The 17,268-nt window shown below is 38.2% G+C and overlaps 1 protein-coding gene across 3 annotated transcripts in view; it reads right to left on the bottom strand.

Moving 5' to 3' along the window:
• CADM2 (cell adhesion molecule 2) overlaps positions 1-17,268 on the bottom strand; it is a 578,437-nt gene that overhangs the window by 326,534 nt on the left and 234,635 nt on the right. The gene's annotated exons all lie outside the window — the stretch shown is intronic.

Below are 17,268 nucleotides of genomic sequence, written 5' to 3'. Positions count from 1 at the left end.
ATCTGTGAAGCTGGCATTATGAACAGTAGGGAGGAATAAATGCAAAACAAGCTCTTTCTTTGGCTCTTGCCCAGCTAAGTCACAGAAACCCAGAAGCTCACGGTTCAATCTTATCAGATTTTTCCCACAGGTGAAATGCTTCACTTTTTACTTGTGAACTCTATCATATGTGCAGTGCAAAAATGTATAAATAACAGGAGACAAAATGATCTTGGCACCATCCTTTCGAATTCCACTCTTCCATCCGTGTGTTTTTTTAATGAGAGATTTCATTGGTGGCAAGATATTACAAGAACTCTAAAGCAGTCTGAAGAAAAAGGGAGGAAAAACTCAATTTACAAACTCAATTTGCTTACAAAATAAATTAGACCTTATTTCAGATACATGTGCTCTCCCTCACTTGAACTAAAAACATACTTAAAGCCTAAGCTGATGGCTTTTTGAGACAAATTAATGTTATCTTTACCATGTGGCCATTAAGCACTCAGGCAGTGGTGACTGGAACCCTCTTGAACTTTAGTTGTACATAGTGTCAGCTAAAACACAAGTTCATGTAATGCAAGTGCCCTCTTGTTCTACAAGAGCAGACAGTGCTCAGAAGTTATATCTATTTACTTAGACACTGCACTGTCCTTGCTGCTGTCACTGAAAAGCATCCCTGAATTTGGCATTAACACCCCAGTGAATTACATCATTGTGTTCTCATTCATAATTGACAAAAAAAAAAAGTAACACAGAGAAATACAAAATACAGGGCCTAAAGCTAAATTCCTAGACCCTTATGTTGTCACCTGTGTATCAACAGACTGACCACCTGCAGTTCTAATGTGCTGAAATACAACCTGAGCAGCACCTCACACTGTCCTTCCCAGCCCCAACCTGAACAAACCCCAAACCATTAAAAATGATCAGGTTTCTAGTTACAGCAACTGATTTCAGTTCCTTAAATTTTCAAGTACTGACTGAAGCACCTTAAACATGATGAGGGAGCAGTGGATATCATTAAATTAGTGGCACGACAGAGCCCTTCTCGGAATGAAGGATGCAGATGAATTAGTGGCCATGTAATTAGAGCACGGAAGGAAGATCAGGAGAGAGGTCCCAGAATAGCAAGTCCACACAGCACTGCTGGAAATGATCTGTCCTGCTCTGGAAGCAGCCTGGCCACATTAGCATGCTGCTCTGCTGTGCCAATAAAGCTTTTGAAGTTAGAATGCCCTGAGTGTAACTGGATAAAATAAGTGACTCGACTGAGGTCGGGAATTTACAAGTCTTAAACCACGCGTTTCGGAATGTTCTGTTCCAGAGCTGAAACAAGCAGCTTAATTCTGCCTCTGCCTGACATTAGTTCTAGTAAAGCTTCCCTGTGATTGAATCTGGCTGTGCTGCTATGCCTGTGTCCCAGACAGGATCCAGTTACTGCTAAGCTTCCTCAGTGTGAAAAGAGATCAGATGCAGTCTCTGACTTTGGGATTTCCAGAGAAGTTTTTAAGGAGAAATTCTCATGAAAAAGAATGCACAAAAACAAACAAACAAAAAAAACAAAACAACAACCCCACAGAGTTTTCAGTTTCTCCCAGTATCGTAAAAAACAAAATAAATCAAACAAAACAAGATTAAAAAAAAAATAAAAAGACCAGCAATAGCTTTTCTGGACTCTCATGTATTTACTTACAAACCTCAGCAAACTAAGCACCGTAAATCAGAGCTCTGGCTTTGTAGCTAAATTTTTCTAAGCCTCTACTGAATCTAAAGAGAGTAATTTTGAGATGTTCTCATTTCAGTTGTACTTAATGCAGCCATACTGCTCAGATGTGATCAAACTATATCACATTTACGACTGCTACCTTGGTGTCACTCATTACCCCCAGCTGCAGTGCAGCATGTGGTCAAAATCAGTAAATGTGCTCACTCTCCTCATTTTGGTGCACATCCTGCTTTCTCTTCTAAAACAGGAGGATCTCTTAGCACCTCTGCTTGTGTCCAGCATTCTCCCCTCCCCAAACTGTGGGGGTCCAGTCCCTGTCAAATAACCTGGCAGCCAGTTTTGTCAGAATGCCTCTTGTCAAGCGCGCTAGATGAACCCTCAGCTGGTCGCTGGCCCACTTGGCAAAGCTGCTGCTTTGCTTGGCCAGCTTCTTCCCTATATTATCCACTGTGGTGTCCAAGTGGACCTATTGAAATGCCAATGAGCTTTTTTAACCTCTTCACTGTCCCTAGCCAGGTACTGCCTGTCATAAACAACGCCCATGCAAATAGTGAACATCACAGGGAGAGGTTAGAAGCAACACACATGTGCACAAAATAACCAGGTAAACCAATTCATGGTGTTTCACAAAACTAATCCAAAAATCTCTTTTGCCTTTGAGGCTTTGGTTGTACACAAGGATAAAAAAAGCACAAAAATCTGATGCTGTTATTCTTTAACAGAAAACTCAGGCAGCTTTGTGTACCCTGGAATAAAGGAAGACATAAAACTTCTACATAAACTCCTGGGATGCTATAAAACAACAAGTTTTCAATTTCTGACCCTGAACACTGTCAGTAAGTATGCCCTGCTTGTTCAGCCTATAAATTTTCAAGGTTACTTTGAAAGTGAAGAACAAAAAAAACCAAAAAACCCAGAAAAAACTTCTACTCATGAGAAAAAAAAAACCTCATATCAACAAGGAAGGGATTTTTTTTTTTTAACTCATCTAGACATTATTACTGATACAACTTAAAAAGTTAAAGAGGCTAAGGCATGATGCATATTGTATTTTTAATATATTTAAAATTGAGTTTGATTAAAGTCCAGCGGGCAGCAGTGTCAGATATAGTCATAACTTCTGTGGTAGTTTTGAAAGATGTTGCTAGATATGAGCTATGGAACCAATTAGAGCTCCAGTTCAGTCTAAGGAAAAATGAGTCTCCAAAAATAGAACACTTGTATCACATAAAAGAAAAAGCAGATATACCCATAAACCCAAACTAGAACACCGACATGAAATGAAACCGGATTTTCAAGGAAACATGATAAAGGAAAATGAAATAGCTGCAAATACATTGTGCAGGGAATTTTACGCTGAGCATTTCAATTATCCAACATAGGCAAGCCAGTGACTGCTTTACAGATACAGCTGAACTGCCTGGTACCAGTACAAAGATGAAATTAAACACCTCTTTCAACTCCTTTCCCTTCCTTTAGACACTCAAACCCTTAAAATAATTTACATCTACAGGCTCTCTGCTTCTCTGCAGCCCCCTTGAGTGAAGAAAGGACAGTAGAAAAGAAGGCAAAAAGACCAAATTAAAATGTGGCTTTTTGTTGTTTCTGAAAATATGACAATGTGATGGTGCTACAGTGAACACAAGAAAGAAGAATTAAAATGGTGATCTGAATGCCTCTGGATGGAATTATTATTCTCAGTTCAGCTACCTGTTAGATCACTTCCCTCAGAGTTAGGAAATGTTATGCTGCATCTTTTACTTTCATCAATTGTAGCACTCCAGCATTCTACAAAAAAGAAGAATCATTGATGTTCTAATCTCTACTTATTTTTCTTTTAGCATTTTTAATCCTTTTCAGCTTCTTTTGAGGTACAGCTTCCTTCCAGCTCACAAAGAGGGCTAATGACATCAAGAGACTGCTCATGAGGACATTTGTAACAAAACATTTGCAAAAGAATTACAGTGCTTTTGAAATAATTCAAAATTTTTCAGGAGAAAAAAACTGAGCTAGATTCATCCTCCACCCCCCCTTCCAATGTAATTTTTAAAAAAATACACACATACACCTTTTTGTCGTGGCTTTCTGAAACATTATGAAGAAAAACCTCTTGCTTGTCTTTGTGTTGATCAGTTAGAATGAAAAAGACCTCCACCGAGTTGGAAACAAGTCAAAATGCTCTTTCTGACTTGTTAATGAAATCCTTCTTATGTACAAAAGGCATTTACTCACCACCTTAATAGCCACGCTGCAAGTAGATTTTATCTTGCTAGAGATTCATTTATTTCAATGAGAAACTAATCTCTTTTGTGGGATTCATATAAAGGATTTGAATTTAAAAATAAATAACAGGCATTGTTTACCTGCAGTAGGTAATAATACCTTTGGAAATGCCATCTATGGATATTGACTACGGAATCATGAAGCATTAACCTGGCACACTTAAGTGAGTTCATGCTGCAAAAATATAATGAATCTATGCTTTAGACCAGCACAGAACAAAATGAAGACAAAATTAAATTTAGATTCCAGCCACACTCAGAAAAATTAAGGGAAAATTGCAAAAAACATGGTTTAGAGAACAGGTTTGGAAATGTATGTAAAAAGCTGTTGCTTGAAGCCTTGCAAATTGCATTTGAAGGCACTGACCTGACATAAGGTTGGCAATGGATGCAACTGGAGCTTTAATTGACTAAGCTTGGACATCTGTCTCAAGTGGCAATCCTCCTAACAATAAGATTGATAGATGCAAGCTAATCACCAATTAGAGGCAGCTCCTTCAGATCCAGGCTGGGGCTGGAGAAGCTGGATGAGCTCACACAGAGGTGGATAAAACGAGTGTGCAGGGGAGAAAAAGAGAGAGAGATTTCTGGCTGCTTCTTCCCAGAGACCTGGAGATCTTCTTGGGCTGAATTCATAGAGCAAAGCAGCACAGGAATGAAGGAAAGGGAGAAATGCTGGCTGCACGACTGTGTGACCAACCCCATCTCCCCTTAAGGCACTTGGGAGCAATACCCAGTAGGGTTTTACTTGCACAGCCATTAGCATCCCTTACCTCCTAGAATGCAAAGTATTTCAGCAGCCTGTAATGTGACTGCATTAGCTGTCTGCTTTTCTTCCTCCCCCAAATGCAAATGCATTATCTAGTCCTTCTATCTCTTCCACATCCTTCTTAACAGGTTACTATTTATAATAAAAATCATTAGGATTCCTTTAGCTCCTAATATTTTTAAACTCCTTCTGGACTGTCCTTGCTGGCTGCTGGTTAAAGACTATATTCTCATTTTCTCTATAAATTTTCTACCATTGCTAGCTTTAGATATTCTGCTTTTAGGAAAAAAAAAAATCCTTTTCCTTCCTAGTTTAGCAACTGTTTTTATTTCTTTTCACTGGCCCAGACTTTTAAAAACATAGAATCATAGAATACAGTGAGTTGGAAGGGATCCAACAGGATCATGAAGTCCAACTCCTGGCCTCGTGCAGGGCACCCCAAGAATCTCACCATGATGATGAATTTTGTCTCTTCTCTCCCCTTTCCCTCCTCCAGATTGTGGAATTGTGGCTTTGTGAACACAGACTGTGGGTTTTATAGTTTAGACTTATTGATATTTGGGATTCACATGTAATGCCACCATGATACACCATGAGAGCATTTTAATGAATCATAATTATATTCAGGACACAAAAAGAGTGCAGTGAATTTATTCTTCTTTCTTTTTCCTCTCTCTCCACTGTTAAAAGTTTGTTTTTTCTCAGGACACATGCTAGTTTCTTTAAGTACTCCTTTTCTAAGTACATCTGCACAAGTACTTAGATTTGGATTTATGTGCTTGAAAAGGAAAATTGTTAAGAAATGTGGCAGCTTTTGGGAGCAAATACTTGCTTCTATTGTAGCTTATCTCAGCATTTTAGCCCTCATGTCGACACAAACTGCTCATGGAAGCAGCAGTTGAGGTTATAACAAAAGTTGCTTGGTTTGAAAAATAATAACTGGCAGCACAAAACCTCCAGCATGGCATAGACACGCGTACCACCTAATAGTGCAGTGCTTTTTCCCCCAGAAAACCCCAAATGGTTTCTGGGGTGATTTAGTAGCATGGAGTAGATACAAAGAGGTACACCACATTAAATGACCCCTAATATGCTTTCAAGATAATCTACTTCTAATTTGCCTATGACTTGGACACATATAACAACCACACCCAGAATAAAACCAAAGTTTTAGAGTGCCTCATGAGATGCTTTGCCATTAACCATTGGAGCTAAGCTTTTTTTCCAGGAATAAATGCTTATTAGGTATCTCTGCACAGCCAAGGTTCTCTGTTTATTGTTAAAAATGAGCATTATTCAAAATATCTGAATTTATTCTGCAATGCTTAATAGGGAACTAGTACCTTTGGGGAGGGGGAAGGGAGGAAGTAAAAGAACTTAGGCTTGCATTTTTATATCTCAGTGGTTAGAGGAGTCTCCATCTACCTAAAAAAGCCAAGAAAGTGACTTCCAGATATTTATGTCTGCACCAAATAAATCCTATCTCTGGCACACAAATACTTTGCAGTGGCAGCTGACTGGCCTGCTGTTGGCTGGTAATGGAAATGCCAGAAATACCTGACGTCCCAAGGGTTAAATCATTTCTGTAACAATAATGATCAAGCCATTAAATGCACATGAATATTTAATTTCAGCTGCACTTAGTTCCAGTCTTAATTGTCAAAACCACTTTGCTAAAAATATGCAAATAAATTATCTATCGTCCTCATTTATGCAACATCTTCACCTCCAGATTTAGGACAAGGAGTTAAATCCACCAGAAAGCCATTTTAGTGAGTTGTTCTGCCCATTTTGTCCACTATGCACTAGGGCTATGAACTAGGACTAAGAATAGTTGTGGCATCATGCATTCTACTTCACCACCCTTTCTTTTTACCATCATTTCCACATCTTTCTCATGATCTATTGAAAATAATTCCTCAACAATGACTTGGCTTTATCTCCACTGCTTTTCACTTGATCCAAGGAAAAAACTCTACTGTCCCGTTTCAGGCTTTCATAGCAGGCTTACATTCAAAGTGTGGGAGCAACTCAGGGTTAAAATCTGATGTGTGGAGTGGAATTCACTTTAAACATAAAATTATTTTAATGGCACTATTGAAAGTGCCCTAAGCATTCTCCAGAAGCTATTAAGCCGTTCAGTGCATCCTGCAGTGCTAGAAACTCCAGGTACTCTGGCCCAATGACTACTCCATGTGGATCTTTTATCTAGAAGAGCTATATAGCAATGAGAAACAGCAGTGACTGGCACATTGCAATAAAAAAAATAAAATATATGGCTTATTTTTAATTAGTTTAACTGAGTTTTTAGAGAAAAATGTCTTTTTTTCTGCTACATTTACTTTGTCAAGACACGTAGAGATGAAAGACTTGTAATGATATTACTTAAATAACTGGAAGAATAAAACCAGGCAAATAAAGCTGGACAATCAACAACTACTGGAAACAAAACTTGAAAAAGTAAACTTGAAGCTGTACACTGCAGCCATTAGTAAAGAAAGAACCAGAGTATTAAGTGACATGGCACCTAACCTTGAAGACAGGCAAAATGCACACCTAATACTTGTGCTTTGAGGCAAAATGTCTCAATTCATTGAGTGACAAACTTATTTTCCACTGTTGCCCGCTAGAGGCCAAAGAGCATTTTCACATAATTTTTTATGACTCAGCAGAGCAGCTGACTGCTTCAATTTAGTACTTTTTTAGAGTGCAAATGAAGTTATTTTTTCTGTTATTGGGAAAATTTGAACTTGGCAAAGCCTAATTAAGAGAAATTTATTATGCTTCATACAGCGTGTTCAAAAAGATGCATAAATTTTAAAATAAAATACGGCTGCAGATGAGTGTGACAACATAACTGAATCTTTTGCATGGAAGATCTATTGTAGACAATGTGGTTTTATAATATTTGAAGGATTGAATTTTATCAAGCTGAATGAGTAGCAAAAAATGTTTTCATTAGGCTGGCTTAGAAATGTGATAAGATTTGGAGTAATGTCATCAAGGTCTAGTGTGCATCCTAAAAGGAAGATGAGAAGATCAGGCTCTTTCACCCTCACCCCACACAAGTACCTACTAAAGAAAACAGCAGGTGGGACAAGCTTCAAAAGAAACAATATTGATGGGTAAGGTGGAAAAAACCACAGCCTCAGAACATATTTGTGAATATCTGAGTGTGAATGTTTCGTTTAACAAAATCTGTTTGTGCATGAATTCAATGACAGATAGTAGAGGCAAGTTTTTTTTCAGGAATACTGGACTCCACACAGTTTGGTTTTTTTTTTGTGAATATATATGTCTAACTGCTACAAGGCTACACTACCACTATCTATTCCTTTTCAATCTCAGAGAGAAAGTGAAATTAATTCGACACAGAAACATACATTGCCATGAAGCATTCCTTCATTTGTTTTCTAATGTTTTTCTGAAGTAAAGCAGCAACACAAAAAGATACTCCCAGGTTATCCAACTAATGCATTATTCCAAAAGAAAAACTTATGAGCATTGTCACCAAGTGTATGCAGAATTACCCTGCCCTATTTGCCCTCAACTTCCTCCAGCAGACTCCATACAGGCAATCAAGCTTTCAGGCAGTCTGGCACTGACTGTCCTCTTTTCAAAAAGAAACTACCATCCTAAAATGCAAGTGTGAAAAATCAGTTCTTGGCCAAGACATCACATCTCAACACCTTATGTTTTCAAGCTGTAAAACAGCACAACATTATTTATGCTCTTCTGCCCACACTAAGATATTTCAGGTGTTTAACATTCCTGGTGAAGAGGTTAATGAAAACAAAAGGTAAAATTGCCACAAGTTATTGTGTAACTTTAGAGAAAAAGTCCAAGGATTTCTATGAGCTCTGGCCTCAAAAATCAGATTTTGTTTTTTCCTTTGGTTAAGAGGGCTTTTGTTTTTTTTAAGTTTTGCAACACACACTGCATTAACTAAATGCAAATAATACCAGAAATCAACATTTTCTGTAGGATGAAGTTTGTTATTAAAAAATCACTATTATTCAGAAGCCTAAATATAAAGTCTTGGTTCATAACTCTTGGCATCTATATTGTTATGTATTTTACTAATAGTATTTTAAAAAAATGGCATGTTCTTTAGAAAATGATAGAAATGAGCATTTCCTATGAAATGCAACTTACCTACAATAGCTCTAATAATGCAGGTAATAGGAAGGAAAGGAGGAAAGGAGGAAAAGGAAGTCTTCAAATTGGCACTAATACCAGGAATGGATAAAAAATATCAGCACCTTGTCCATTTTCTTTTTTTCTTATTCCACTCAACTCTTTTTCATATTTTCCTCTTCAACACAGAAGTATAGGTCTTATGCACCAACTCTGAGCTATACTTTATTGCTCAGCATGTTGCTTCCTTAAATTAGACTCTCTATTGTCCAAATTCCCCATCTAATGTGATAGAATTTAAAACATTATGTGACAAAGAATGTGTTTCATACCAGATATGATTAATGCAGAGAATTCCAGAATTCTCTACTGCTAAATGTGCATTTTAGCATTATGTTTTCTGATTTGAGATATACTGGCACAGAATAGGAGTAAGGGTAAAGGCAGACATTTATATGCTCCTAATCACAGGGAACATGTAGATATAAGAACATGAAACAAAGCAAGGCAGGAGATAATTTGTAAAATGGTGGCTTCCTCTTTTTCTCCACATATACTTAAAGCAAGAACATGAATTTCTCCCTCAACAAATGATCTCCATCATCTTCTGCCTCCACACAGGTATGCCTTTTTCTCAAAATATGAGCATGAAGCTCAACAGCAAAGACTTGGGTTTTTTTTGACAGCACTTTCTTTATATCCAACTCCTCTGCTTCTCCATATATGTGTAAATTTTCATATCCAGTAGGCAATGATTTAAGTTGGGGAATTAGAAAACTAACAGAAGCCAATTGCCAGGAGCTGAAGTACGAATGCTCCCAAAAGCAAAAAAATAAATCCAACCAATTACAGTGGGTTGCATTACCAGAAGCAGTGCTATGAAGAACAAATCTAGATTTTACTTAAGTGCCAACAGCTGAAGCTCTGAATAAATTTGGATAGAATGCCAGATGATTTCTCTTGAAATCAAAAAAATCTTCATCAGCATGAAGCTGTTAAACACATCTTTAGTTCCTATATGCAATCTCAGTAAAATTTCTAAGATTATTAATTTCTGAGTGAGCAACTGCTAGCTCCTCACACGAAGATTATTTTTATTAAGCATGATATCCTTACACTAAAGGCCAACAATTCTCTGCAGCAACTCAGCAAAGGTTAGTTTCCACATCTTTCTGGATCCTACATGCATTTCATTCCCACAGTAGATGGAGGAATTTCCAAAGCTGAAAGCTATTTTGAGCAGCTTCCAGAGGCTCTCTTTGTAACACCTTCTTAACTGTGATTTCCTAATCACTATGCAGAAGATTTCACTGCCTAATTAAAGGACTGGTGCAGTGATGAAGATAAAGAATACAGAGCAGGGCTGCAAGCTAATCTACAAGCAAAACACAGGAGCTACTTGTCAAGAGTAAGGGCATATTTTATCGACAGCTGTGTCCAATAAGGATGAGTTATATAGTGAAGGTTTAATATTAATGCATTTCAGTCTTTCCCATTACTCACTCGTTATACATACCCAGGGCATTTCCAATTCTCTCACTCTCCCTTCTTATTGTAATGCAATTAACATTTTAACCCCTCTGAAAATCCTTGTTTTTACATCATCCCAGACTTTTCTAGACAGTGCTTGGCAGAGCTGAAGGTCTCAGCAGTTATGTTTTTGGCCTGTAAAATGCAGGTGGGGCTGTGTAAGTCTTGGTGATGAGTGAATCTTCTATTTGCACCTTTTAAACTTTCTTTTCCTTTACATGTCTGTGTCTTTCTCTCTATATATGTTGAGGTATATAAGTCTCTTTATACAACTTCCCCCCAAAAAGATATCAATAATGAAACAAAGAACAGATTGCTGTTGTACACAGAAGACGTTACCTACTGTTATGTAAAACAACTATTTTTAAACAGTATGTGGTTATTGACCTAAACACCAGCACTATGCTCCTTTATACAGTCATGGTTCAGCTCCTTTGAGAGCTGGACTGCCTCTGTTCAAGCCATCCATTCCCTACATGGAATTCTGCCCATTTACAGCAGAACTATCACCTGGGAAAGACTAAACCTCTACCATCCACATGACATTGACGTCCATAAGGGAGCTCATATCTGTCCAGGGAGGAAGAAAGAAGCAATAACCATAGAAGAATCATCTTATGGCTGAAAGCAGCAATCTATTCTACCTCTACCCTGTAATCAACAAATATTAAACCAAAGTCCTCCTCATAGCTGCTAATTGTCCGTTCTGTATTTGGGGGCAATTAATTTGGGACATAATCTGCAGACACAAACACTCACAACTACACCACAAACCAAGAGAATGCTGCTATCAGCCCATAAACCTCTACACATGTGCTAGGAGTGTCCCAATAAATACCCAACTAATGCTTTTAAGTTGCTGGACATACATTGTCCATGCCTGTGTTTGCCTTGCACAATTTAAGGATAATTTTAATATGGCTTCAAATCACAGAGTTGTTTTAAAAGCGGATTTGTCATACGGACATGTATTTTACAATAAAATTCTCTTGCAACAGAAAAGCTGAGGTTTGCTTCCTTACAAGCAATGAGGTGCTCATGATCTCTTCTTTGTGACACTTGGAAGATTTCAGGGGGAACAAAGCTCAACCCCAGAACCATCAGGCTTGACGCCAAGCACCCCCAGACCCTAATCCCCAGCCCACCTCCATCTCTGTTGCTGTCCCTCAAGTCCCACACCTACCCCACCCCAGGCTGCAAGTGATGCCCAGCCCCATTCAGGTTTAGCAGTGGTCTCTGGTGGCACCTGGCAGGAGGTGTTGGCAGGGTTCCCACTCCAACAGCATCTGGTTATTACTAACAAGATTATTCCCAAAAGGCTGTACTTGCAGATAGGAAAGCTCATCCAAAAAAGGTGAGAAGCAAACCTTGGTGTCCTGCAGTTTGAGTGTCTAACTAGGAGCCAATGTATAAGAGGTGAGCAAGAGAACAGAGGTTTCAACATCCCTACAGGAAAAGAGCCAGAATCACCCTCCTTTCCTGCAGAAATGGAATCACACAATGTTAAGGATGACTTCAAGATCATCTAGCCCCAATCCTCTCTGCCATGGCCGGGGACATCTTTCACCAGACCAGTTTGCTCATTGTCTTAAACAATTCGGCCTTGAACACTGCCAAGGCTGGGGCATCCACAACCTCCCTGAGCAATCTGTTATACACATAAAGACTTTAGGCAATCAGCCCTGGATGTGTTATCTCTCAATGAGCCAGGAGTAGCTAAAGACACCTGGGTTCAGACCCAACACACATAAACATCCCTTATATGTACAAACACCAATGGTCAACCTATGCAGAAATGAATTGCCTCCCAACCCCTCAGTGGGCACCAGGAGCTAAATCTGAAGATGGCAGAGGAAGCTGGATGGGTGCTGATGAGCCTGCACCAGTGCAAGTATTCCTGTCACCTAAACCCAGCCAAGGATTCCCTGCTCTGTGGAAAAGCCTGTGGCAGCAATACCCCGAGGTGTCCGTGTGCTGAAAAGGGAATTTAAGCCGGGGTTCTACAAGCTAAGCAGAGAGACAGACACCTGCAAATTAGGCAAAATACCTTTGTCCCTTTGAGGACCTAGTTGTAAGATAAAAAAGCTGAAATACTTGGGAAAAAAGCACACGAGGAAATCAATAATTCCGTCTGTGTTCAGCGTGAAGGCTGGGCTGAGCGCTGTAAATGTTACATGCAGGAAGGCAATGGGGAAGCTGCAAGGAAATTCTGAATAGCAGCTCATGCAGTCCTCAGCAGAAGTTAAACGCTGTGAGGTGACACCAGTCTGTGAGCAGGTAATTAAAGGCTGAATTAGTGTCCCTGCCTGCAGGGGACAAATCAGGGTTGCATAGGCAATCCTCATCAGTGTTTCCTAGGCTGCCAGAGCTTGCCTTGCCACCTTGAAGTAGCCTTGGCATATGTTAATTTTCATTCCTTTTAATGTCATATTATATAAACAATCCCTGTATAAAGATTGACTTCAGATATTTGTATTCAAAAAAAAAAAAAAGGAATTATCCTCTTTGTTTTATTTGAAGGATATATTATAACACCTTCACCGCTCAAAGGACACACTGTAATTAAAGATTGAATTTTCTCAGGATTTTAACTAAATCTGTCACTTAGCTTATGAATTAAACATAATTAAACACAGGGTCTCATAAGAATTGTGCTTCTGCGCCTGCTCACTTCTGTATTATTTCTTTCACTAACAAATTGCTAGTTTTCCAGTGTTCTGCATAATTTGAAATAACTGAAGCACTTAGTAAAAATACAATCAAAAATATTTTTTTCCTTATCATAGTCAAAATTTTGACTGTCTTGAAACTGTAGTTATTCCACTCCTGTCCATGATCAAGGAAGGCAATAGCTTGTCCACAAAGGCAGCTTTGGCAGGGACTAACTGGTCCCTACCAGACGATGATATCCTTTTTATTTCCCTAATCCCTCAGAAGACACAGGGAGCCTTTGGGAAAGAGAGCTGCCATCCCACTGAAGCTTGGCATGATGTGAAGGTTACCTGTGAGCAGCAGTGGCTGATATTCCCACTTCTGGGAGAGGGGCTGCTGAGGGAGGGGGCTGCCCTTTCATTAAGAAGTTTCACAGGATAACTCAATTATTAATCAGCTCTTTGATTTCACAAAATATATGGAACATAGAACGATGAAATTTATAATGTACAGTAAATAAGATAAAATAGATCAATGCAATATCTGCCCTACATATTTTCTTACCATGTGAGTGAAACTCATTATTTCTGCATTCATTCTACAGATATTTCAGCATATTTAATCCATATTTACTTGCCATCCCAGATACCTGCTACCAGCAGGATTAGCAAATGACCTTACACAATCCACATCACAAGCCCCAGCTCCTCTTGACTGCTACTATTTCCCTTTCAAATCTCAAATATTCCAAGCATTTTATGGTTGATTCTTTCATTGCTGAATAATAAAAATGAAACTGAGACAAGAGAAGGAAAAAACCACATAAGTTTTACAGAATCACAGAATCTCTTTGACCTTTGGAGGTCATCTGGACCAACCCCTTGCCCAAAAAGCACCACTTGGGGCTAATTGCTCAGAACCATGTTCAGATGGCTTTTGACTGTTTCCAAGGTTTGAGACTACACAAACTCCCAAGGAATTTCAGCTTTGCTTACAAAAAAAAAATAAAAAAGGAAAAGGAATAAAAAAATAGGAGTATGCTGGCCACACATTAATTACAACACTCTTAACCCATCATGCAAGGTCAATTCTGATGATTTATCAGTGTCTATAAGGTTGAAATTCAGCTGTGCGTTGCTGTGCAAAAGAGGAAGTGCTAATGCCAGGAATATATGCACAAGTACAACATAAATGCAGGTTTCGCTTCTTCCCAGATATTAATCTCGAAATTGCTTATTTATAAAAAGCACTTAAAGATTCATAACCACTTGTGGCTCCTTTTCTCCGCAGCTTACAGCAAAAATTAAACACGAACCATAATTCTTGCGCAATTTTAAAGATTAATACATATGTCTGCCATCATACAAAGTATGCAATTAGAAAAGATATGGAATTCTGAGTGTTTGAAACAAGATAACACTCTTCAAAAGCGGAATTTATTTTTCTGTCAAGTACTGCCTTAGTTTAGAAATGCAGTTCATAAAAAAGTCATCCTCTCCATATCTCAGTTCTTATCTCTCTCATAAGATGAGTTAATGATGTTTTATGGCAGCTGCACTAACTTTTCCCTTTCCTCTGCTAAAATAAGTCAATGCAGTAAAATGAGGGAAAAAAGCCCCTGCTTTCCTAACACTTTATGGCTTTTGTTTGGTTTTCATTTTCCCTTTATCGTGTAAAGATTTTTCATCAATTTTGCATATGCTTATACATTTCACTCCTTTTCCCAATATAATTACTTCCTATTTCCTTAAAATTGCTCTCCCAAAACAAGAACAAAAGTTCTCGAGGCAAATTCATTATAGTTCAAAGCTCATTCTTTTTTCTGACTGTCTTTATGAAATTGAAATAAACGTAATTACCTCAGGGACCTGCAGCCTTCTGTCAAATTTGACTGAAATCAGCCAAAAGCTTTGGATATTTTCAGAGGAAGACAGAGCCATGCAAAGTCACAAACAGTGAAGGGTTGAACAACTCTTCCTTTAAAAACCAAATCCCACTAAAAAAACCCCAAACCAACCAAGCCAACAAAACCAGTGTTACCTTAATAAATAAAATGGAAACTGTCTTGCCTCTGAGCTATGCTTCAGAAGTATGAAATTCAAAAATTCTCCTTACTCCAGGAGAAATATTCATTTAAATTCAGTCAATTTTAATGAGCACTATGAAGTCTATGTAGAAGATTCATTTTCATAAACCAGTCTGAACTTCCAACTTTTGCTCATGTTGTTCTATTACTTTTTAATGTTATTTTAATATATCCCTAAAAAAAAAAAGAGAAAAGATAAAAAATGCCACCATTTTGGTGGGTTTTCAAACTAGACTAGAGGTAGAAATTTTTGAAAAACCTTTTTCTTTTAGTAAATTAAAAGTTCCTTATTTCAAAGTAAAAATAATTTGGCTGAAACTCCTCCTAAGATTAGCTTTTGTTAGAACCCTAGAGCTCATAAATGATAGAAATGTCCCAAAATCTGCAAAGATAAATCTCATCTTTTAAATTACTGAAAGCCTTCATTAAGCCTTAATATATGCTGTCAGTTTCAAACTAAATAATAGATGAGATTTTAACATAATCAGAAGAAAACTGCTGGTACCTGCCTCTGTTACTGTCACAGTTAAATTGACATGGTAATTTTCAAAATAATGCCTTCCCTAAGTCAGTTAAAGAATGACAAGCACTCAACATTTAGAAAACTTTTCTCCACATAGAAGGAAGCCCCTTATTATGAATTCAGTGGTATAAATGAGCAAACATCTCTTTTGCTTTGTCCACTGGGGGAGTAAAAATCAATGGCTGGGTTATAATCTGAAAAAGTCATACTAACACTTTTCTCTTGAAAAAAAATATTCTCTTGTTGAAGTAAGTAATGCTTCACAAGTATTTTATTATTTCTTATTTTGTTATTCATGGCTGCAAGGTAAAATCTATAATAATTCTTATTAAATGTGGATTTGGGGATTAGATTATAGACTGTGTTAAAAAAACCTACACTTATAGCATTACATGTGCTGTGAGGACAAGGACTGAACAATACAGACAGATAAAACCTTGGGTCCCCCTCCATGTTACCTGGCCTTCAAAAGGCCAGGTGCCATCAATACAGGTTTGGTTTAGGAAGTGTTGCATTTCTCTTCTAGAAGGTCACCCTTGATGGTTTCCAAGTCTCTTTTAGGGCAGTCATGTTTGGTGCCCATCAGCTGTCACTGAGACATTTCCATATTAGAGACATTTCCATATTAGAGACATTTCCAATCCTATCCCATTTCACTATTTTAGCTGCAAAAAGGATTAAAATGGGATGTAATCATTTCAAGTACTTCACAAGTAGCTCAGGTTCTAGCTCCTAGATCACTTGATAAAACCAGAGAAAATATTTGAACACTCAAGGAAGGCAACAGCACTATGGATAATAAAATGCTATGACTCAGAGCCCTTTTTCAGTGCTAGGATTTATTTTCTGGTTTTCTAAAACAAAACTAGAAATTTATAACTGAAAACACCTGCAAAGATTTCTACCCCTCTGGGCTGAGTCGAGCTCCCCTGGGCTTTGCCTACAGAATCTGACCAGACCTTGACACCTGGAAATTCTTTCAGGTCACCCAAATGTGCCTGGCATCTAGGCATGAAGCTATATAAAAATAATTTAAATAAAAACAAACTCCACCATCTACCTATGAAATGAAATTTATTACTCCATCCTCCCAAGGATTTATGGGTGATGACAAAACACAGCACAGGCTCATTTCTCTTTTCAGCTTCCAAGCAAAATAAACAGGACAGACTAAATGAACAGGAAAAAGAGAGCTGTAATTCAAATAGTGGGCTTAAGGTGTGCATGTTCTTTTACATCCAATTGCTCCATGAGCTTAAGAAGCTAAACTCACCATTAACAACCAAGATTGCTCCATGATTAGAGAGCCACATCATCCCCTTTCAGTAAGGGATAAAAAAAATCTTCCTAGACACTGAACTCTTCACTGACTTGACTGGCAGAAGAGAGAGCCCCTCTGTGCCCCTGTATTTGTGTATTCCTGTGTCCACACACAGGTGTAAGAAAGGAAGCCTTGCACACTTCATTTCTAACCCATTTTCTTCCTTGTGCAAAGGTGAAATGGAAGCTGTTCTGCTTCTGCTTTGGCCTCCTTCTACCCAAGCCCTTGATTATTGTTGCTGCTTCGTGTCACATCCATCC

Source organism: Agelaius tricolor, unplaced genomic scaffold (assembly GCF_023055355.1).
Source record: "Agelaius tricolor isolate 1412-34295 unplaced genomic scaffold, bAgeTri1.0.p SCAF_9, whole genome shotgun sequence".
In the NCBI taxonomy this organism is placed as follows: domain Eukaryota; kingdom Metazoa; phylum Chordata; class Aves; order Passeriformes; family Icteridae; genus Agelaius; species Agelaius tricolor.
The sequence above is the reverse complement of the archived record's forward strand: the minus strand, read 5'-3'. Positions and strand labels throughout refer to the sequence as shown.